Source organism: Acipenser ruthenus, chromosome 11 (assembly GCF_902713425.1).
Source record: "Acipenser ruthenus chromosome 11, fAciRut3.2 maternal haplotype, whole genome shotgun sequence".
NCBI classification, from domain to species: domain Eukaryota; kingdom Metazoa; phylum Chordata; class Actinopteri; order Acipenseriformes; family Acipenseridae; genus Acipenser; species Acipenser ruthenus.
In genome coordinates this window covers 214,948-238,066 of record NC_081199.1, presented here as the reverse complement: position 1 = coordinate 238,066, position 23,119 = coordinate 214,948, and the positions used below count along the sequence as shown (strand labels likewise).

Here is a 23,119-nt window from a genome sequence, read left to right as displayed (position 1 = left end):
TGAATCAGAAAATTAAACTGCACGCTCAGAAGAATGCAGTTATTGAAAATAGCAAAGTTCTGCTAGGATGCAATATTGCAATTGTAAAGCAGCAGAAAAAATATAGCATTAAACAATAATGTGAAAAATACAGAACAGCATGAAGCGATTGGAGTATGAGGAGAGCCCGGCCCGTCTACAGAGCTGTTCCAGCGTTCCTCGTATCCGTCGTGTTTCTGGAGAACACTGCTTCTCAGCAATGGTGGTCCAAGGGGTCCCAATTCATCCACAGACTAATCACAGCCTGCTGCAACACACTGCACGGGGAAACCTCCTTCCACAGCTCATCCAAGACAAAACCCTCGACGGCATTATCACGAAAACAGGGGGCTCCAATTTCACTAAGGATATTGAAGAGGAAATGGGAATGGGAATAAACAGAGCAAAGCGATTGTCTGGAATTCCAGATGGAGGCAGCAGGGAAGTGGGTTCTATTCCTTCAGGGAGAACCTTGGACAACACGACCAGGAACTCCGGAAACTGTGTGGAAGTACTTCAAAACTGGAAGTGCTGTTACTCAGATCCAGAGGAAAACAATCAAATAAAAATACTGCTGTGAATACACAGAGCAACCCTTAACAATGAATGAAGTAAGAGCCAATATACTGGACGACGCTGTGTGTCCATGCTACATTCTGTCACTAGCAAAATCCTCGCCAGGGATTTCAATTTGAACTTTTTCCTCCCAGAATTAGCAGGTAATAGAGTTTTTCTTCAAAGCTAAGCAGTTAAGCCAATGCCATGACCATCTTCAAAAGCAAAAAAAGATCCCATCTATCGACCAGGTTAAGTTGCAGCGCCCAGCAGAGCCTGCCCTCTGCTCCCGGATTGGCCAGCCCTGATCTTACCCAGCAGCCACTTGTTCTAAAGCAGGCCTCTGATGCTTCAAGGGATCTACAGGGTTAAATGTTTCTTTTGTGCTTGGCGCTGCAGGGCTCTACATTTAGATTTTTTACTGCTGGCCCCTTGGGCCACTGAGGTAGTGTTTTTACTGGCCTGGATACAATTTTAACTGGCCCAATAATAAGTACAAAACTGTAAGCTAATAGCAGAGTAATGTATTCGGTTGTGTGTTAGCGCCATTCAAAAATAAAACAAACAAACAAACAAACAAACAAACAAACAAACAAACAAACAATCTTATGGATTATTTGTTTAGCCATTCTGATTATGTGTATACTATATGTTTAAAAGGTAACAGCTGATCTATTTTTTAAATCTGACATTTTGTACATTGAACATATTTTGACTAGATGACAATATATCTGCAATAAAGTCACTCAATGTTTAATTTTTAAAATATTAGTGTTATTTTATATAAATGTTATTTTTGGCAAAAAAAACCCCAAAACAAAACAAAAACAACACCTTGCTGTTTTTCCACTGTGGAAACCTGGTAATCCTAAACTACATGGATAGGGCAAGAAACTGAAGTTCTGGTAGAAATTTTGGTCAGACACCAAAATCTTGCAAAACTCACAAAATATATTCAATCTTTTTTCCTATTACTTTGTTTAATGCCGACATTAGAAGAACCATGCAGAATTTTGTAAACTGCATTCTCCTGCTGTAGGCATTCAAGAAATGTATTCATTAAATTAGTGAAGTGCTCCAGCAGAGCTTTCTTCTACAGCAATATGCAAGAATCTAAAACACGCAAAAACCGGAGCAATACATCAATAGCTGCCATCTTTCAATATGCCTGCAGGATATTGTAAACATCTGGTTCACACACCATAAGAACGAGCCGAGTGCACTTGCAAACTGCATTGTGAACACAAACTGACTCGGTCCTGAAAAAACCCGAAAGGGGGGGGGGGGGGGGGTGTCTTTCGCTCGCATGCATATTCTTTCCTGATGGTTTTTATTTCCGTATGTTCAGTAATGTGTACGGTACCAAAGCCATGTGCACTGTACAATATACACATTATACAGTTAAAAAATGTTACTGGCCCAGCTGGGCCTGTGGTGCTTCATAACTATAATAAACTGCGATCCCTAGCAGCCCCGGGCCGTGGAGCCATGGTTAATGTCAAACCCTTCGCAGGAAAGACTTTGTGTGCCAAACCTGACATTATTCTTTATTTATTATGCAACCACTGAGACAAATTAAAAGATAATTTTTCATAAATCGAACTTCCAGATCTGTACGTACAGAAACAGGTAGCAGTAAAGACTCTGGATTCCAAATTCACTGTTTTTGGGAGGTACACCATAGAGATAAAAAGACTCGCGCAACAGCTTTATTCACACACACCAACCCTGCACTACACCTCTCGTGCATGTTACATCACACTATATGTGTGCTCTCCATCTGTATAAATGTACAGTACACTTATCCTGGGGTTTGGTTTGGTTTTACACAGTAATTCAGCTCATGAGATGACTTGCAGTTCAAATTTAAATCCTTCCCTCTCGTCCACTCAAGGAAATCAAAGCTATTGGAAAGCGAGGAGATAGCTTGTGGCCAAATCACTTTGGCCATCTAAAATGACCAGATACAAAACAAGCAGATGTCAACTCACTATTCTTCCAATGGGACTCAATCAATCCCAGCTAATGCCAGAAAACATTATTACAAAATGAGCTGCCAACAACTACAGTACAGTATGGACAAGTCAAAGCTTACAATGACTTTGTTCAGTATTTCACCTGACGAATACGCTTTCAGCACACCGCGCCTTAATCCTGATTGGAATGAAAACAAATTTATAGTTTACTTAAGAAATTCTTTGTTGCTAAAGATAAGGGACCCGCAGTGTTAATTCATTCAAAACACATTTTTCAGAACAAATTATTACAATGCTACTTAAAAAGTAGCAACAGCTACAGTTTAATGCATTAAACCTCCAATAAATCTTAAATCAGGAGACAAAACAGTACCCCTAAAATCAGGGGTGGAAAATAACTTTACATAAGCATTTAAAATGCGTGCTCATTTCTTTTAAACTCTGAACAGATGTATTGAAGTGCATTATAGATGTATTATAGTGCGCGTGTCCTCCTAATCAAGATTGTATTTAGCATGACTGAACAGAGAAAGAGAGGACATGGAATTAAAAACAGGTTAATAAAAATCGGAGATTTGAACCAGTCAACCACCCTGCGGCACTACTGATTATAATAACTCTCAGTAAACTGCATTAACCGAGGACACGCCTGATGGAAAACGTCATTGAACTGCAGTCACTCCTGCACCCCACAATGTACCCGGGAGGTCGGAATTACTGAGGCACGATTCCCTTCAGAGACAAAAAGTAAAGCCCTCTTTCCTAAAAGGGCAAAACCTGGATTAGAATAGCAATGAGCGCCTCACAAAGCGCATGACTCATCAGTGTTTACCCACCGGTCGGGAGTTTAGTTTGCTGTGCCCAGCAATAGAGTGGGCCATTAATCTCCTATCTGCAGGGACTGGGGCTTGCACAGCTGGAAATACAGGAGACTGAATCCCATTATAACGCTGTACAATGCATATGTAGAAACACTAATAACAGACTCCACCCAAACACAGAACACAACGTGCAAACTATTATTATATTGATTTCAACATAGTCGTCATCACTACCATCGATGCTGCCGTCAGGTCAGGTGTTCGAACCGTCTGAAATACGTGCTACTGTTACAAAGGGAGTCTTTCAAGGAGACACACTGCATTGGCAGGAATCCCACAACTGCTAAAAGTACTAAATAATGAATGTGTAATCATGTAAAGGAAATGTCAGGTCTATGTGAATATCAGCAAATACTGTTCCAGCTATTTTCTGGGTTTACAATGCTGACCCCCCCATTTCCCAGCTCTCATGTCTCACCTCAACCCACAAAGTCACTTACAATATAGTGAGGTGAACACAGCAAAGCAAACAATCAAAAAACACTGCATTCTTTCTACAAGCTCATGGTTTTGTACACTAGTAAGGATGACATTCTTTGGTCCATCTGCAGCTGACCTTGTTCACCCCTTCCCTTCTCCCTGTACCCTGCAGCACTCTCCTAACCACAGCCAGAAAACCAGAGGTCAGGAGTAAAACCACAGCTATTCCCGGCAGGACTGTCGTCAGCGCTCAGGGAAACTGCCGATCAGGGTTATATTCCAGCAGCTAATTAGAGAGCTGAGCAGCGGAGCACAGCAAAGCAGCCCAGGTCAGAGGAAATGGTTCCACATCTGTAAGCAACATTTCTGGATGCAATGCAGCTCGAAACCTTGATAGAAAGAACGTTGAGATGGTGGGAACTGAAATTGTGCCTCTTTCTTGACTGGACGTCCTGTGAACCAACCAAGTTAGAAATAGAAAGTATTATCCAAAACGGCATACAGAAATGCATTCACTATTATTGTTTAGGGACATGATGCTGTCTGTAACAGATGGCTACAGATATCAAAGGAGGAGAATATTACAATATTTATTTATTTATTATATATATTATATATATATATATATATATATATATATATATATATATATATATATATATATATATATATATATACACACACACATACATACAGTACTGTGCAAAAGTTTTAGGCAGGTGTGAAAAAATGCTGTCAAAAATAGGCATGTTAGACATGTTAATAGATTATATTTATCAATTAACTAATTGCAAAGTGAGAGTGAACAGAAGAAAAATCTAAATCAAATCCATATTTGGTGTGACCACCCTTTGCCTTCAAAACAGCATCAATTCTTCTAGGTACACTTGCACACAGTCAGGGATTTTGTAGGCATATAGTCAGGTGTATGATTAAACAATTATACCAAACAAGTGCTAATGATCATCAATTCAATATGTAGGTTGAAACACAATCATTAACTGAAACAGAAACAGCTGTGTAGGAGGAATAAAACTGGGTGAGGTACAGCCAAACTCAGCTAGTCATAAGTCATACACCATGGCAAGACTGAGCACAGCAACAAGACACAAGGTAGTTATACTGCATCAGCAAGGTCTCTCCCAGGCAGAAATTTCAAGGCAGACAGGGGTTTCCAGATGTGCTGTCCAAGCTCTTTTGAAGAAGCACAAAGAAACGGGCAACGTTGAGGACCGTAGACGCAGTGGTCGGCCAAGGAAACTTACTGCAGCAGATGAAAGACACATCATGCTTACTTCCCTTCGCAATCGGAAGATGTCCAACAGTGCCATCAGCTCAGAATTGGCAGAAAACAGTGGGACCCTGGTACACCCATCTACTGTCCGGAGAAGTCTGGTCAGAAGTGGCCTTCATGGAAGACTTGCGGCCAAAAAGCCATACCTCCGCCGTGGAAACAAGGCCAAGCGACTCAACTATGCACGAAAACACAGGAACTGGGGTGCAGAAAAATGGCAGCAGGTGCTCTGGAGTGATGAGTCAAAATTTGAAATATTTGGCTGTAGCAGAAGGCAGTTTGTTCGCCGAAGGGCTGGAGAGCGGTACACGAATGAGTGTCTGCAGGCAACAGTGAAGCATGGTGGAGGTTCCTTGCAAGTTTGGGGCCGCATTTCTGCAAATGGAGTTGGGGATTTGGTCAGAATTAATGGTCTCCTCAATGCTGAGAAGTACAGGCAGATACTTATCCATCATGCAATACCATCAGGGAGGAAAATGATTGGCCCCAAATTTATTCTGCAGCATGCCAATGACCCCAAACATACAGCGAAAGTCATAAAGAACTATCTTCAGCGTAAAGAAGAACAAGGAGTCCTGGAAGTGATGGTATGGCTCCCACAGAGCCCTGATTTCAACATCATCGAGTCTGTCTGGGTTTATATGAAGAGAGAGAAGCAACTGAGGCTGCCTAAATCCACAGAAGAACTGTGGTTAGTTCTCCAAGATGTTTGGGCCAACCTACCTGCCGAGTTCCTTCAAAAACTGTGTGCAAGTGTACCTAGAAGAATTCATGCTGTCTTGAAGGCAAAGGGTGGTCACACCAAACATTGATTTGATGTAGATTTTTCTTCTGTTCACTCACTTTGCATTTTGTTAATTGATAAATATAAACTATTAACATGTCTATTTTTGAAAGCATTCTTACTTTACAGCATTTTTTCACACCTGCCTAAAACTTTTGCACAGTACTGTGTATATGTGTGTGTGTGTATATATATATATATATATATATATATATATATATATATATATATATATATATATATATATATATATATGAGGATTATGCATTGTCTCTGCTGTTCTGTTATTATTTCAAGGCGTATGTGCTCTTATCTGAGATGGCATGTCACAGGTATTAACATCACAAATGATATGCAAGGACTTTATATTGCTATAATACAGAATAATGTTCAGGAACTGCATTCAAGTCAAGCCATGCGTCTCCCTTCTTCATGGAGACATCTCTGATTCATTTTTATAAACCTTCTGAAAATAGATGAAATAATAAATGTACAAAACTGAACTTGCACCAAAGAAACAAGAGATTTGTGGCGGATTATACAAAGTGTATGTGTCACTGCCATTGGTGGCAAATCAGATAAAGCTGAACTGCAGCATCGCATATTCAGTAAAACTAAAAGCTTTCGTTATGAAAGGAGACTTCAGTTATTTTGATGAGGCCTGTGTCTGCACACTGGTGTACACTTGGGTGGCTGTGGTGCTTCTTAAACACCAACATATACCTGTTGGGTTCAATTGGTTTCCTCATTAATATTCCAAAATGTGAAACTTTGCTTACTAGTTGTAAGTGTTCAAGGTAAAACACTGTTGCGTTACAATCCCAAATGTTCTCCCTACTTAAATAATAATAAATTTAAAAAAGCCACACACATTTAATGAATGCATGACCTTTTCCTAAAGAGCCCACAGCTGTGTCCAAGTGCAACAGCTGGGAAGACAGCGAATCAAAGCCCAGTCCGCAATGCATCTCCCTGCAGTGATCAAACACGAGATGAGGAGCTGGGAACTCCATTCCGGGCCTGCCAGCAACCGGCAAACACTCGACTCATCCATAACGCGGGAAGAGAAAGAGACTGCAGGCAGACAGCCAGGGCTACTGGACAAAAGGGCCTGGTTGCCGGGGTGAGGGAGAGACAGGGCAGTAACAATGTCCACATCAAGCGGCTGGCAGAGCCCAGTGGAGGTGCAGTTTCATTGCGCCTGGGGTCATAAAGTGGACAATGAAAGGAGCTGGCAGGCAGCTGGCCAGTAGAATGTGAAGTCTTTGAATTGTGAGATAAAAGCAGGAAGGAAGACAGGCGACCAACCCCCCTTCCCCCTCTTCCCTCAATGTAGCACAGCCTTAACCCCCAACCAAAAAGAAAGAAATCAAGAAACACTGTTCCCGGGACACAGACGACTGCAGCTACTGTTCAACCGCAAAGCACACCAGAGGGAAACAATTCCTGATTCATCCACGCTCTGTCAACGGGAAGATAAAAGTGAGAAAGGTGCTGGCCTGGGGTACAGGGGGACAGGGCTGGGGTACAGGAGGACAGGGCTGGGGTACGAGTGCTGTTTGTTCAGCTTTCAGTCCTGCTTGAAGCAATTGCCCCCTTAATCTTAAATAGTGGCAGCGATACAGCAAAAACATTACAATAACAATTAAATACATTAAAATAAGATGTAAAATAAACACTTCACAACAGCAAAAAAACAAACAAAAGCGAATCAAAACATTTTAAACAGTGTCAAATAAATCAGACTTTGAAAAGAAACCCTGCCCAGAGGATCTCGCCCTGCTGCTTCGAGCCTCTAGAAGTTCTTTAATGGGTCGTTTGAGATGCATGTTACATTTGGCCAGCCTCGGGCCCAGCACTCTCTACAGTATAAGGCAGGCAGGCAGGTTTTATGACACGATTGGAATGGATTCCAGGCAATTTATTAAATCAGCTTCCATCTCCCAGGCCTCTTTTGGTTGTCATACATCTGAATTAGAGTCAGGGAAAAAAAAAAAAAATCAAAGGCTCCATCTCTGTTGTTTAGTTTGCAACATCCATAAATCAGCTCTAACAGAGAACGCCCTCCCACTGTGTTGGGTCAGCTGAGCTGAACTGCATGAAAAAGGGTTATTTCAATGTGAGGCTTCATCAGTGACCTAGCCCAGTCGCAGCACTGAGGAATTAAGCTTGTTTGTCAGGCAGTTATGATGAATCCCAAAGCGTGCTACCAAATGAAGGCCAAAGAAATAACTGAGAACAACAACGACAAAATAAAAGCTGCTGGGCTCTGGAGAGCACTGAACATCAAAAACGACTTTTCAAATCAAACAAGGCGATTTTAAATTGTGACTGTCCGAAGCTTTAGGGTTCTTGTTTACTGTACTTCACTTCCTTGAATGTGGGGTTTAACTCACTATCTACTGCTGTCAGTAGAAGCTCAAGCAGATTTCAAGGACAAGTCTGCAGAATAGGGTTCGATACAGCTTTATTATCTTGTGTTCCTTCTTGTAGGTGGGACTGCAGCAACAAGTGGTCAGCACTCAGCACTCAACACCACAAACCTTTAGTCAATGTAGTGACCTACACAACTACAGCATTTCTGGAGTTGACAGAACCCTTTTACAAAACACACACTTTTAAAATTTCCACGACCACTAATAAAATCGTTCAGAATTCAGTATATTTGCTATGAAATGTGACACAAGACTAATTATTAAATATGCTCATGGCACCCTAGAGTTCCTAAGCAAACAAAACCAATGGATGAATGGTAGCACAGACAGAAATTTTAATTGGTGTGGAAATAATTCCATTACCTTGTATAGTATTCTATAAAAGACAGATTTGTTCTTTCGATAGAAGCCCACTACCCACTAGACTGAGAGCTGGTGTAACAAGAAGGGTTCTGTGCTGCTGACAACGTGTAGGCCTTTAGGAAGTGAATCACTTTACAAAGCACAGTCTTAGGTACTTGACTACGAAGTGAATCATAAGAAGTGAAATTAAGAAAGGACTGTTGATAAGAGTCAATGGCCAGTTAGTAAACATTCGAGGCTCTGGCACAGAACAGACATACAAAAACACAAAGAAGTTTGAGACCTTCCAGGTTTTTCCATGTACTCAATTAGACACCCTTCATGGCTTACAATCTCAGATGTGTCTTATTGAGCCAGCATTAAAACCTGGAGTGACTCAACAGCTAAGGGTTACACCCCAGACAGACGATCTATATAGAGCTGAAGAATCCACAGATAACCACTCGACGTGCTGCCAGAGAAACGTTTCACCACCTGCAGAACTAAAGGAAATATTTCTGTTTAATCAGGGCTCGCTTACTGCTGTCACCCTGCAACAAACCAAACAAAAACCAGGGACAATTATTAAAAAACACACGTTAAAATGAATATTGACTTCAAATCAATTAGCTCGACATAACAAGGAAAGAAATGCCTGCATTTGCATAGTCATTTGCATTTCAACCAGACAAAATGAACTTCAAAACACTTGCACAAACCATTTGCATGTAATGAGGAGGAAAAAAAAAAACACATTTTGGCAAGCAACCTAAAAGCTTTCATTAACCTGTAGCTCAGAACCTAGAGATGCTTTCATAATTAACAGGTGCTTAACGTTTTAACAAGCTGGCCTAGAAAACCCTGCAAGAATGTCAAATATTAGCAGCACCACTTCATTTTCAGTCATGGAGAGAAAAATAAAAAAAGGCCAGTGCACATTTTAATCTGCAGGACAGGTCTCTATATTAAACAGCATTGTGTGTTAGGAAGAAGAAAAACGACCCAAAATTCACAGTAAGAAAACATGTTCCATGGAAACACATTGAATTCTAGAAAGGGTTTTTATGTAGCTCAACAGCCCCTAGAATATAAGCAAAAGAAAAGGTTTAAATATTTAAAGCATGTGAGGTATAGCAGAAAATATGTCCTGCTTCCACACATAGACTCCACCCAACAGTCTGTGCATAGTGTATGTAATGCTAGCTCTGGGGGGAAAAAAGGCTAACTTTTTATTGCCTTGCTACATTAAAAGAAACATTCCTTACAAAAAGGATCCCAACAACTCCATGTAGAGGAATCCCCACAAACCACCCCTACAGCTCCCTGCTATTTCTAAATACATTTCAAGGCAGTCCCAGTCAACTCTACTCCCACCACCACCCCTCATCAAACTGGACCTTCAGTTCAGACTGCCCAGGACAAAGAGGAGAGTGTACACCAAGCTATCCAAAGCATCCCTCCAATCAGATCTGTGCAGGAGATCTCATTCTGGCTTTTGTATTCATTCCCTGTCTCTGCTTATCTCACATCTTTACTTCACTGCACCCTCTGTCTATTCCCTTCACTTTTTATAAATATGTGGGGGGGCAGCCTTTGTTTTTCCTCCCACACAAGCCAAGCCCGAGTCCGTTGCCTCCGATCATGCAGAATGCAGGCAGCGCACTGGGCTGCAGTTGGCGCCCCTCTTTGCTTTGCTTTGCTTTGCTTTGCTGGGCGAGGACGGGGCCCTTTGATGTGCCAAAGACTGCATGCTCTGCTGCAAATACCCTGCCCGTGATAGCATCAGTCTCAGGGCTCAGGGCATGTGTGCAGGGCTCCCATAAAGGGAATGCAGACAAGAGCAAATACAAACTGTGATGAGGAACACAGCTTGCCAGACAGCAACTCTTAATGCTGCAGCTCCGGAGGAGACAAGGGGTTTGCTCCCTCCAAGAGATCAAGCTTAAAAGGTTTGAGCTGAGAAGCAAAATGATGCTAACCAGCAGACTGCAAGAGAAAAGCATATAAAAAATGTATATGATAGACTGAACTATATGCCACAGGTGCTTATCACTACAATAAAAGCTCTTCACAACTGATAACTGCATGGTTTTCAAGATTTACACGCCATTTTGTGTAAGTTTGTAACTATGCAGCCTTATCTATAAGTACGCATTGCAACCAAATGATGCAGTGTTATAGAGCCATAATTATAATGATGCAGTGTTATACATCCATAATTATAATGATGCAGTGCTATATATCCATTATTATCAACCTAGTCCATCCTTAAAGATATGGACATGTATAGCATGCTTATCTGCTGGACATATTTTTAAAGCATAAATATTTAAAACAAACAACAATAAAAAAGAAACAAGGAAAGACGGTATAGTTTGTCACTAAACGCAGCTCTACAGGAAACAGAGGCATCTCTTCGTAGAATAAAACAAAAGATTGCCTCATTATGTCATCATGTAACTATTTTGTAAACATAAAAAGGGTTAACCAAAAAAACAGCCTTCTGCAATTCTGTAAAGGAAATGAGCTGGTAAACCATGTGAACTCAATCATCCTCCTCCAGCTACAATTAAACACAGAGCTTCAGCTCCTCAAACATTGCTATCACCGCCTTCCTCTTCAGAACTACAGGGGAAAGCCTTTACTTGCATGACCATTTCACTGTTTCTGATATCATTTCTATACCGATTGTATTACATACACCATACAGTGAAACATTCAGCGATACCATTTTTATTTTTTTAAATGGAGAGCTTGAGTGGCACAAAACCATTGCAAATAAAATAAAATAATAAAACAAAAAGCTCACCCTGAAGAAGCATTTTGCAATGATGACAAGGATGCTTCTAAAGTATACGCGCTCACATTATATTCACAAAGTATCTCCCTGCAGTGCGGAGCGCCCCAGTTTAAACTTTCCAGAGGCACACAGATCAGATTGCACTGTTTTTGGGGTCCTGATGAGTGAATTCATGACTGTATCCACAGCTAGCACTATGAAGCAGGTGCTCTGTTACCTGGCCGGCAGACGTGTCCCTTCTGGGTAAAGTAGAATTTGGACACAGAACATGCCTCAAGCAGCACTTCCAGCAGCTGAGCATGAGGAGCCGTTATACTGCAGAGCATCAACTCAAACTGACCTCCAATCAGCTGTGGATTGGCCCTTACACAAAACTTGGTAGACTGCAGCTTTCTTCAAAGCAAAACCATACCTAAAGCCAATTTTACATCATCCAAAAGGGACTTTTTCCCCCCATCTTTTTGCTGAGCTTTGGCACCAGCACATATTGTAAAGCCTTGCTGTAGCTACTGAAGATGTCATCGGTTCACAGATGCACTGGATCTACTGCGGAGACAAGACCAGTCCCCAACCCAGACAAATACAAACATCAGAATGCAAATAGATTTACTATGAGGTGAGAGGAGACCTGAAAGAAAGAAGCACACCTACCTGAGGCACTTGTATAACAAGACACCCCAAAACTAAATGCTTTCCAATGGAACATGCTGTACACAAACAAGCACCCGCAGTAAGACAGTATGTATAGCAGTGCCGGGTCTACCTTTAAACAAGCACCCGCAGTAAGACAGTATGTATAGCAGTGCCGAGTCTACCTTTAAACAAGCACCCGCAGTAAGACAGTATGTATAGCAGTGCCAGGTCTACCTTTAAACAAGCACCCGCAGTAAGACAGTATGTATAGCAGTGCCGGGTCTACCTTTAAACAAGCACCCGCAGTAAGGCAGTATGTATAGCAGTGCAGCGTCTACCTTTAAACAAGCACCCGCAGTAAGACAGTATGTATAGCAGTGCCGAGTCTACCTTTAAACAAGCACCCGCAGTAAGACAGTATGTATAGCAGTGCCAGGTCTACCTTTAAACAAGCACCCGCAGTAAGACAGTATGTATAGCAGTGCAGCGTCTACCTTTAAACAAGCACCCGCAGTAAGACAGTATGTATAGCAGTGCCGAGTCTACCTTTAAACAAGCACCCGCAGTAAGACAGTATGTATAGCAGTGCCGGGTTTACCTTTAAACAAACACCCGCAGTAAGACAGTATGTATAGCAGTGCAGCGTCTACCTTTAAACAAGCACCCGCAGTAAGACAGTATGTATAGCAGTGCCGTGTCTACCTTTAAACAAGCACCCGCAGTAAGGCAGTATGTATAGCAGTGCCGAGTCTACCTTTAAACAAGCACCCGCAGTATGTATAGCAGTGCCGAGTCTACCTTTAAACAAGCACCCGCAGTAAGACAGTATGTATAGCAGTGCCGTGTCTACCTTTAAACAAGCACCCGCAGTAAGACAGTATGTATAGCAGTGCCAGGTCTACCTTTAAACAAGCACCCGCAGTAAGACAGTATGTATAGCAGTGCCGTGTCTACCTTTAAACAAGCACCCACAGTAAGACAGTATGTATAGCAGTGCCGAGTCTACCTTTAAACAAGCACCGGCAGTAAGACAGTATGTATAGCAGTGCCGTGTCTACCTTTAAACAAGCACCCGCAGTAAGACAGTATGTATAGCAGTGCCGAGTCTACCTTTAAACAAGCACTCGCAGTAAGACAGTATGTATAGCAGTGCCGTGTCTACCTTTAAACAAGCACCCGCAGTAAGACAGTATGTATAGCAGTGCAGCGTCTACCTTTAAACAAGCACCCGCAGTAAGACAGTATGTATAGCAGTGCCGGGTCTACCTTTAAACAAGCACCCGCAGTAAGACAGTATGTATAGCAGTGCAGCGTCTACCTTTAAACAAGCACCCGCAGTAAGACAGTATGTATAGCAGTGCCGTGTCTACCTTTAAACAAGCACCCGCAGTAAGACAGTATGTATAGCAGTGCAGCGTCTACCTTTAAACAAGCACCCGCAGTAAGACAGTATGTATAGCAGTGCCGTGTCTACCTTTAAACAAGCACCCGCAGTAAGGCAGTATGTATAGCAGTGCCGAGTCTACCTTTAAACAAGCACCCGCAGTATGTATAGCAGTGCCGAGTCTACCTTTAAACAAGCACCCGCAGTAAGACAGTATGTATAGCAGTGCCGTGTCTACCTTTAAACAAGCACCCGCAGTAAGGCAGTATGTATAGCAGTGCCAGGTCTACCTTTAAACAAGCACCCGCAGTAAGACAGTATGTATAGCAGTGCCGAGTCTACCTTTAAACAAGCACCCACAGTAAGACAGTATGTATAGCAGTGCCGAGTCTACCTTTAAACAAGCACCGGCAGTAAGACAGTATGTATAGCAGTGCCGTGTCTACCTTTAAACAAGCACCCGCAGTAAGACAGTATGTATAGCAGTGCCGAGTCTACCTTTAAACAAGCACTCGCAGTAAGACAGTATGTATAGCAGTGCCGTGTCTACCTTTAAACAAGCACCCGCAGTAAGACAGTATGTATAGCAGTGCAGCGTCTACCTTTAAACAAGCACCCGCAGTAAGACAGTATGTATAGCAGTGCCGAGTCTACCTTTAAACAAGCACCGGCAGTAAGGCAGTATGTATAGCAGTGCAGCGTCTACCTTTAAACAAGCACCCGCAGTAAGACAGTATGTATAGCAGTGCCGTGTCTACCTTTAAACAAGCACCCACAGTAAGACAGTATGTATAGCAGTGCCGTGTCTACCTTTAAACAAGCACCCGCAGTAAGACAGTATGTATAGCAGTGCCGAGTCTACCTTTAAACAAGCACCCGCAGTAAGACAGTATGTATAGCAGTGCCGGGTCTACCTTTAAACAAGCACCCGCAGTAAGACAGTATGTATAGCAGTGCCGTGTCTACCTTTAAACAAGCACCCGCAGTAAGACAGTATGTATAGCAGTGCAGCGTCTACCTTTAAACAAGCACCCGCAGTAAGACAGTATGTATAGCAGTGCCGGGTCTACCTTTAAACAAGCACCCGCAGTAAGACAGTATGTATAGCAGTGCCGGGTCTACCTTTAAACAAGCACCCGCAGTAAGACAGTATGTATAGCAGTGCAGCGTCTACCTTTAAACAAGCACCCGCAGTAAGACAGTATGTATAGCAGTGCCGGGTCTACCTTTAAACAAGCACCCGCAGTAAGACAGTATGTATAGCAGTGCCGGGTCTACCTTTAAACAAGCACCCGCAGTAAGACAGTATGTATAGCAGTGCAGCGTCTACCTTTAAACAAGCACCCGCAGTAAGACAGTATGTATAGCAGTGCCGAGTCTACCTTTAAACAAGCACCCGCAGTAAGACAGTATGTATAGCAGTGCCGAGTCTACCTTTAAACAAGCACCCGCAGTAAGACAGTATGTATAGCAGTGCCGAGTCTACCTTTAAACAAGCACCCGCAGTAAGACAGTATGTATAGCAGTGCCGAGTCTACCTTTAAACAAGCACCCGCAGTAAGACAGTATGTATAGCAGTGCCGAGTCTACCTTTAAACAAGCACCCGCAGTAAGACAGTATGTATAGCAGTGCCGTGTCTACCTTTAAACAAGCACCCGCAGTAAGGCAGTATGTATAGCAGTGCCGGGTCTACCTTTAAACAAGCACCCGCAGTAAGACAGTATGTATAGCAGTGCCAGGTCTACCTTTAAACAAGCACCCGCAGTAAGACAGTATGTATAGCAGTGCCGCGTCTACCTTTAAACTGCAGAAATACAGACACTGAAGCAGCAAAAGCACTGCAAGCAAGCCACTGATCCTTACGGATGTACCTTCATAACTTGAGCAAGAACATGAACAGCCAACTCATTTCCACCAGCTTACAAAGGTGTTCAATTTTTAACAAACACAATCACATTATTAGGCTTTAGCTACATACAGGATGACAATTTCATTCAAGTCGGATCAGGCCACCGGATCACCCAATTTCACACCTTCCTTTGTAATCCGAAGCTCATTCCCAGGGATAACAGAACTCTGCAGGGATTTGACTTGTCTGACTGTTCCTTCAAATCAAGTATAATACTAGCAGCCACTGAGCTGAGCAGATGTGTCCCTGCTTGCTGTTAAATCTGCATGCTGGCTGTTAAGAAGCGAGACCTATCAAGTATTACTCCTGATGTGTTGCACACACTGGGCGGATTCATCCCTCACAGCTTTGTGCAGGGTTCCAGAAAACAAACAAGCACAAATTTTAACTCCTGGATCAGAGGATGCCTCCAAAGCATTGTCCTTAAATGTACATTCAAAACTGTGTGAGCTACATGTGGAAGACTGGAGGGCACAACTTTGAATACAGTCCACACCACGCTGATTACAGTATAATACTGCCGCTTTCCACAAACACTGCCAGACTTTACAATTCTGCGTATTGCCTTTTTGTTTTGCACATTAGTGTATAGCTATTCCAAATGGCCTCAATAACAGTTTTGTCAAGGAAGAAAGGCGGGTGGAGCCCCTCCAAGCATGTGAATGGCACTGGCATTTACACCAGCAATGGCTCAGATCTCATCTCTGGGATGAGAAGGCGGCATCCAGGTAACAGAATGTCACAACTATCCTCATGTCACATTTACAGTCATACCACACAGAGGCAAGCCAGATTCCTCATTCTCTAAAGAGTAATCCCCGACTCACTGTGCCTTACTCGACCTGGCATACACAACAGTAATCCATCCTTCTGAATTCTCACAGCTAAACTTCTGGCACTGAACTTAAAGGTCAGAATATCAAATGCTTCAAAAAGCATAAATTTAAAACTAACCTGAAAATATCAAGACTTAAATATCAGCACCAAACACTATGCAGTGCTTCTGTAAAATGTTAGGCACGTTGATTCAATCTGTCATCATACAGGAAGGCATTCGATTTGAAGACAGATCTTTACTGGCCTTTGCAGATGACTCTCACAATGTGTATTGCTTCTTTGCTTCCATTGTGTGCGCCCCCCCCCCTTGCCTTCGGGGTTCCTATGCTCTAGAGTTGGTCGGCAGTTCAGGCATTTACAGAAACGGTGCATTTCGTTTAGTTCTTGTATTGCTAAGTGTGTAGACACACCAATACACATTGGGTACATTACAACAATAAAAGCGCTGGTACAGAGCAGTGCTTATCTGAGTCCTGTATCTGCAGTGCATTCAGCACAGCTACAGTGCAAACAAGAAGCCTGTATAAACTTTATACAGGAGGCAGTCAACTTTCTTCACCTGCTGTATTGTTTGGCGACGCCCACTGTTATTACCCGTCTGTAAAAGCAGCTCCCACCCCCCCATCCCCCCATCCCCCACACAAAAAGAGAGGAACAATTTGTAAACACGCTGCGAAAGAGAAAAATAATCCATAGTTTAAAAAGGATTTTTCCACCTACTCAATGCACACCAGCAGCCTTTGTCTAAGCTGTGTTTTTCTTGAAGGATATGATTACATCACCAGCAGTTTGGAGCATTCTGCATCAATCATGCAGTGCTCAAATGTTACTTTGAAGAGCCTCACTGGCTGTGCTTTTCCTTTGATCTGTGCACTGTGGAGCCTCAGGGCCAGGTGATAATATCTACTGATTGTGCACACTGGGGTGGTGCCCTGCGGCAGGATTCCTGCACCCATTCATGCCTAGCCCATCCCTGCCAGCGCGTTTAAAACGGGAAGAATTCTGCGGCTCGGGATTAAAGAGAAGGGGGGCGCTTGATATGGATTTTTATGTATACTATTATTCTATATAAATGAAGCTTTAGATAGACGAGATGGCTAAATATAATCAATTTGTGATCGACTCAAATAAACCAAAACAAATCTAATAATGGGACTGTGAGAAGCATCACTTTTAGAATCCAGTTCAAATCCTCACTCACTTGGCTGCAGCTTTAGCACTGTGAGGCACAGAGAACACACCATGAAGAACTCCCAGGCATTAACTTGAAATATCTCAACATTAAAAAGTGTTAGCAATGTGTTCTACTGACTGGCTGCACTTGTCTATAGGCAGAAAAAAAAAAGAATTTACTGCAGTTTGGTTAGAGTCCTAACCCACTTACTGACATGTTGCATTGTAATAAATCATTGGCATTACTGTTTCCTACACTGATTATACAGTATTAATAACACACACCTTTTTACTGAATGTATTATTATTATTTTTTAAACACCACCTAAAGCAATGATCCACTCAGTATTAAATACTGCAGGTCCAGAGCTCCTGAACCTGTAAATCTGGATGCTACTGCAAAGATCACAACAATTCCTTGTCTCATGGAAAAGTACATCGGTCACATCTGAATTAATCAACACGGCGTGGATTATCGAAGTGCAGAATTATTACGCTTCCTTGACTGAGAAATTGCACTGAAAATTAAGCTGATGAGAAATACCACTCAATATATTGTTAATCTTTACCGCAGCAAGGTTTGTGTAAAGCACAGAGCCTACACTATGCTCAGAAGCACTGATAGGTTTGTGTAAAGCACAGAGCTTACACTACGCTCAGAAGCACTGATAGGTTTGTGTAAAGCACAGAGCTTACACTACGCTCAGAAGCACTGATAGGTTTGTGTAAAGCACAGAGCTTACACTACGCTCAGAAACACTGATTGGCACCTCCTGATTAATACATGCCACCTATTGAGAGATTGCTTCATTGGGAATACAGAGGAGGAGACTATAGTGCCTGAAGGAAAAGGATCTCATTTTCCTAACTGATGACTGATGCATATGAATGTGTTGGAAGCTGCTATTCATTTCTATGTCATCACTAGAGAATTAAGCGCAAAGAAGAAGGATACAGCGATTTATCATCCTGCAGCTTTGCGATAACCTGCAGCCTCCTTTAGGAAGCATTAGGAAGAAGCTCTCAGAAAGACTTGGAAACGGACAGGTAATAAAAGCCTCAGTCAGCTGGCCCCTGACCCGGTGCTTTTCAGGGCTTGAAATAATATCTCATCCTTTCTGATGGTTGTGGATGTACACTGCACATAAAATGCACACATGTCAACTTCCAGAGCTTCCTAACTGGATAGTCAGGTAACCCTGCAGGCTCCAATCCAGCTTGTGTTATCCAGAGCCCCCTCACTGGTTGGGCCTCACCTAGTTTCAGCCCCATTCTGCTCATCACAGCAACAAGCAGCCCGCATTTTGGACAGCATGTGCCGTTATTCAGCACATTCCAGACCGACACCAATGCATGCCGTCCCCTGACCCTGCTACTGGAAGGCACAGTTATGCCAGAACTTTCTTTAGAACTGGTTTTTATTGGGGGCGGGGGCTTTTTAATTAACCGCGATGAAGGAATTTATCAATGCGGAACATATTAGCGTCTCTTTGTGAGCTGTGTGGAACTGTTCTGCAAGCAACACAGTCCCCTCCCTCAATGCTGCTCATAAACCACTTCAATAATAACAATAAGAACAGCAGTCTCTCCAAAGACATAATAAGAACATGTACCATTCGGCCCAGCTAAGCTCATCCAGTTCTTAGCAGCTGATTGATCTCAGAAGACAGAAGACTTAATACTCTGTTCAATGTATATTGTTGATACATATGCTATTTTCATTCTTTTTTCTTTTCTACTGATTTTATTATTATTATTATTATTATTATTATTATTATTATTATTATTATTATTATTATTATTATTATTATTATTATTTATTTCTTAGCAGACACCCTTATCCAGGGCGACTTACAATCGTAAGCAAATACATTTCAAGTGTTACAATACAAGTAATACACTGTACTTTATAACTGCTTTTATCTGTGATATTCTGTAACAATTGCAAATCACCCTGGATAAGTGTGTCTTCTAAGAAATAAAGAAATAATAATAATAATAATAATAATAATAATAATAATAATAATAATAATAATAATAATAATGTAGCTTCAGGTTAACCGCTACAGCATTTATCTCTTCTACTCAAGTCATTAAAAGCTTGACATCAATGCACTTTGATTAAAAAATATCATAAAACGCCTGTTTCTTTCATTTCCCGAAGAGGAGGAGCCACACCGCACAGCCAGTGTATGAATCACCAGAAAGGCCCAGCTCCACAATGCTGTGTGTTTAGTCTGGAATCCTGACAATGTTGATCCAGTCCGGAATCCGCAGCTCTCCGTGTTTTGGCTCCAGCCGCAGTGCTGCTGAACATTTCAAAAGAGGAGGATTTTTGTAAAGCATGGCAATGGGTGTAAAGAAGAGGAGTAAACTGGCCAGCTGCCTTTAAAGTAGACTTCACCCCTTCCACAGAGCTCAGCTGAAGATAACATGCTCCCTGTTTTCTTTTACAGAGACAGAATAGGGCCTTTAAAACAAACAGCACTGGGGTTCATTAAAGGAAACGCATTTTCATTACCTGCAGCTCAAGTAGTCTTTTTTCTAGTCTTTTTTAGTACAGTGTATCAGACTAGGTGTATGTATTGTACATTACTATAAAGAGAATGACCAATGAAGTATGTGAGTAACTCCTTTTACTTGAGGAATTCTACCATAAATATATTGCACTGCAAAAAGCACAGCAGACCCTGAAATAAAGCATCCTGATTCACTCAAAGTGCACCACGCTGCAACACCTCACCCTAAACAACAATACAGTCTGTTCTTCAATGTTAGGTACACATGCCGATTTCAAGCCATGGCACTAAAAGTTAAACAAAAAAAGAGAGAAAGGATGAAAAGAAATGGAAGGTAGGCTTTTAAGTCATTTACTTATAACTTTGCTTCAAAGTTTAAATGAATTGCACAAACACAATCAATTGTTTTTAACACTCAAATTGCCTGCCGACCATTCAAGGAGGACAAAGTGCACACTGGGCAGTTCAAAAACAAGTTTCCTCTGGAGCTGGGTCTGATTTGAAACAGGAGGAGACAGGATAGACTGCACAGTACCAGCTCAGGTTAACAGCTAGAACAGCATGTTCGCAGCTAGTAGTGTTAACATTGAATTACATTAGCATGCATATATATATACACAGTATTTATATATATATATATATATATATATATATATATATATATATATATATTATAGCATATAAATAGACCTGCAACATGTGTTCTGCTTTACCATAAGAACACAAGTGCAAGTGAACATTATGGATTAAAGCAATGTTACAGTATCATTAAATAGCCCATCACTACACACTGACCTGGCTGTTGCATCCCTTCCATACTGGGAGGACAGTCTGCAGCTCGTTAAACTTGTATTTAAAACTTGTTTGTGTTTGTTTTACATGAGCGGACACGGCTTGATAATGGCTTGAGTATTTTCAGCTGAAAGGAAATGTGATCCATCAAGGTGTAGCGAAGGTCTCCTGAAATCAATTCACCTAACATGGCTCCTACCTTGACAAACACTGTGGCTGTGACCTGTAGGAAGCATTTTCAGCCCACAGGATGAGCACATATTATTTGACTCTGACTTGACAACAAATCAATATAAGTCCAAGGAGAAGGGGAGAAGGGGATATATATAGATAGATAGATAGATAGATAGATTATATATATATATATATATATATATATATATATATATATATATATATATATATATATATATATATATATATATGAATAAAAGGAGTGGAGGGAGCTGGAACTGCCTTTAAACATCAAAGCTGGTCCTGTTAAATTATAAACGCTGTCATATATTCCGAAAGTAGCCTCTAGCGCTTCCAGCACCAACATGCGGCTCTTCCAGGAACAAGCGAAAAGAGAAGCCATCGATCGCGCTCCTTTTTAATAAGAGCTAGAAAACAGAGTGGCTGAGTTCCTCTGTTAAAAGGGGTCATGTCTGCAGCTAAATTTACAGGTAAATGTCTTGGTCTTACTCAGTTGTAAGAAATATATTGTCTTGTAACAGAATGCTTTCCCCAGTTTTCTGAACCTCACAAACAAGCCGCCTCAAGCCGTCACTTTCCCACTTTGACAGCTTTCCTGTTAAAACGAGCAGCTGGCAGGTGATTAACACACCGCTGTCCCCACTCTTCCTAATCGCTAATGACTGAGGCAACACCTAGAAAGTACTGATTCTCACACTTTCACTCACAGTGTTCATCATCACAGCACAAGCCCTGTTTGTAACAAGCTTGACTTGAAGCACACTGGGTTGTCTTCTTGAGAAGCCAGGTAATACTACAACTTCCACTCTGCTGGCTCCACCACCTGTGAAAACAACTTTTAAAACTGTTCTGTGTTTCATTGTGCTATGGTGGAAAATCCCATTGCAAATGAAACATTATAAAGTGCATCTCAGGGACTTGATTGAGAAACAGAGTTCTTGCACAATCATTCAAATGTAAATGAACAGATCCCTTATATTAAATGGATTAGCAGCATCCCCAGTTTTCTAGGCTACGGTACGGGGACAGCAACGCAGGGATTAGCGTACCAATTTACTATTCATATGTTCACATGGCGCTGCTAATCAATTTCTTGTAATCTGCAATCATTTGCATTTCAAAAGGGGAGCATCAGTTAGATCATTGGCTTAGCAATCACCAAATGCAATTCGCTGAAATGGTTAGTTTGGGCAGCAGACATTGCAGTAGTATAGAATTATACCCTAATGACTCCAAACAGCTGTTTAAGAACACTAACTAGTTCAGCACTTCGCTGGTGTTTAATATAATATTTTATTACCAGGGGCTAAGCATCAGCTTTTGAATAAAATGATACCTAAAGCAATCAGGAAAGTCCCGAAAGCTCATGGGGGGATTTCACACAGCTGCTCCGATACTCTCTGAAGTCCACCAATGAAACAGGACTTTCAAGATGGAAACTTTGTTTTGAAATGTGTGAATGAGCAGAGAATAAGTCACTGATCCCCTCATCCACATGAATACTGCAGAACAGAAAAGAAACTGCATGGATGCACCAAGGAGCTCTCGGAGGACAAACCCGCTGTGCCACATGGCACCAGTGTAATGGGGAGTTGGGTCAGGATAACGTTCCATACAACTCAACAAATGAGACGTGTATCTGAAGCAAACAGCAGAGAAGTACATCAGTGATGTTAAAAGAAAATAGATATCCCCAGTCATTTATGAAGCACAGTTAGAATCAATTAGAGGATTTGCCAAAAAAAAAAAAAAAGACTTGTGTACTTGCCAAAATAAGTCATTGCGCTTTCATGTAATGTAAAGGGAGTTGAAAATGAAGTTAATTTATTTATTTTGGCTCCGCTTCCCTCTTCAGTTTTCACACGTGTGCAAAAGGGGAAAGGGGGGGTCAAATTAAAGTCCATTCTTCCCTTTTCCAGGGAACTACGCTAGGCTCTGTACCAGATTCTATGAAAGCTGTCTGGATACAGGTTAAAGAATACAAAGAAATCCACTGATTGATTTCAAGTTAGCAGGATTTCATGCTGTGCTGTGTACACACTCAGAGAAGGAAAGGAATATACAAGATGTTCAGTGTGCTGTAAGTGTTCTCCAGAACTTCGGTTTGTTTTTACCCAAAGCCATATACATAAGCTATAAGCATGGTTTACCACAACAGTTATCTTTGAATA

At 41.7% G+C, this 23,119-nt stretch overlaps 1 protein-coding gene across 1 annotated transcript in view; it reads right to left on the bottom strand.

Annotated features, from left to right (window-relative positions):
• Positions 1 to 23,119, bottom strand: part of LOC117426168 (E3 ubiquitin-protein ligase znrf3-like) — a 70,503-nt gene that overhangs the window by 44,237 nt on the left and 3,147 nt on the right. The window lies entirely within an intron of this gene.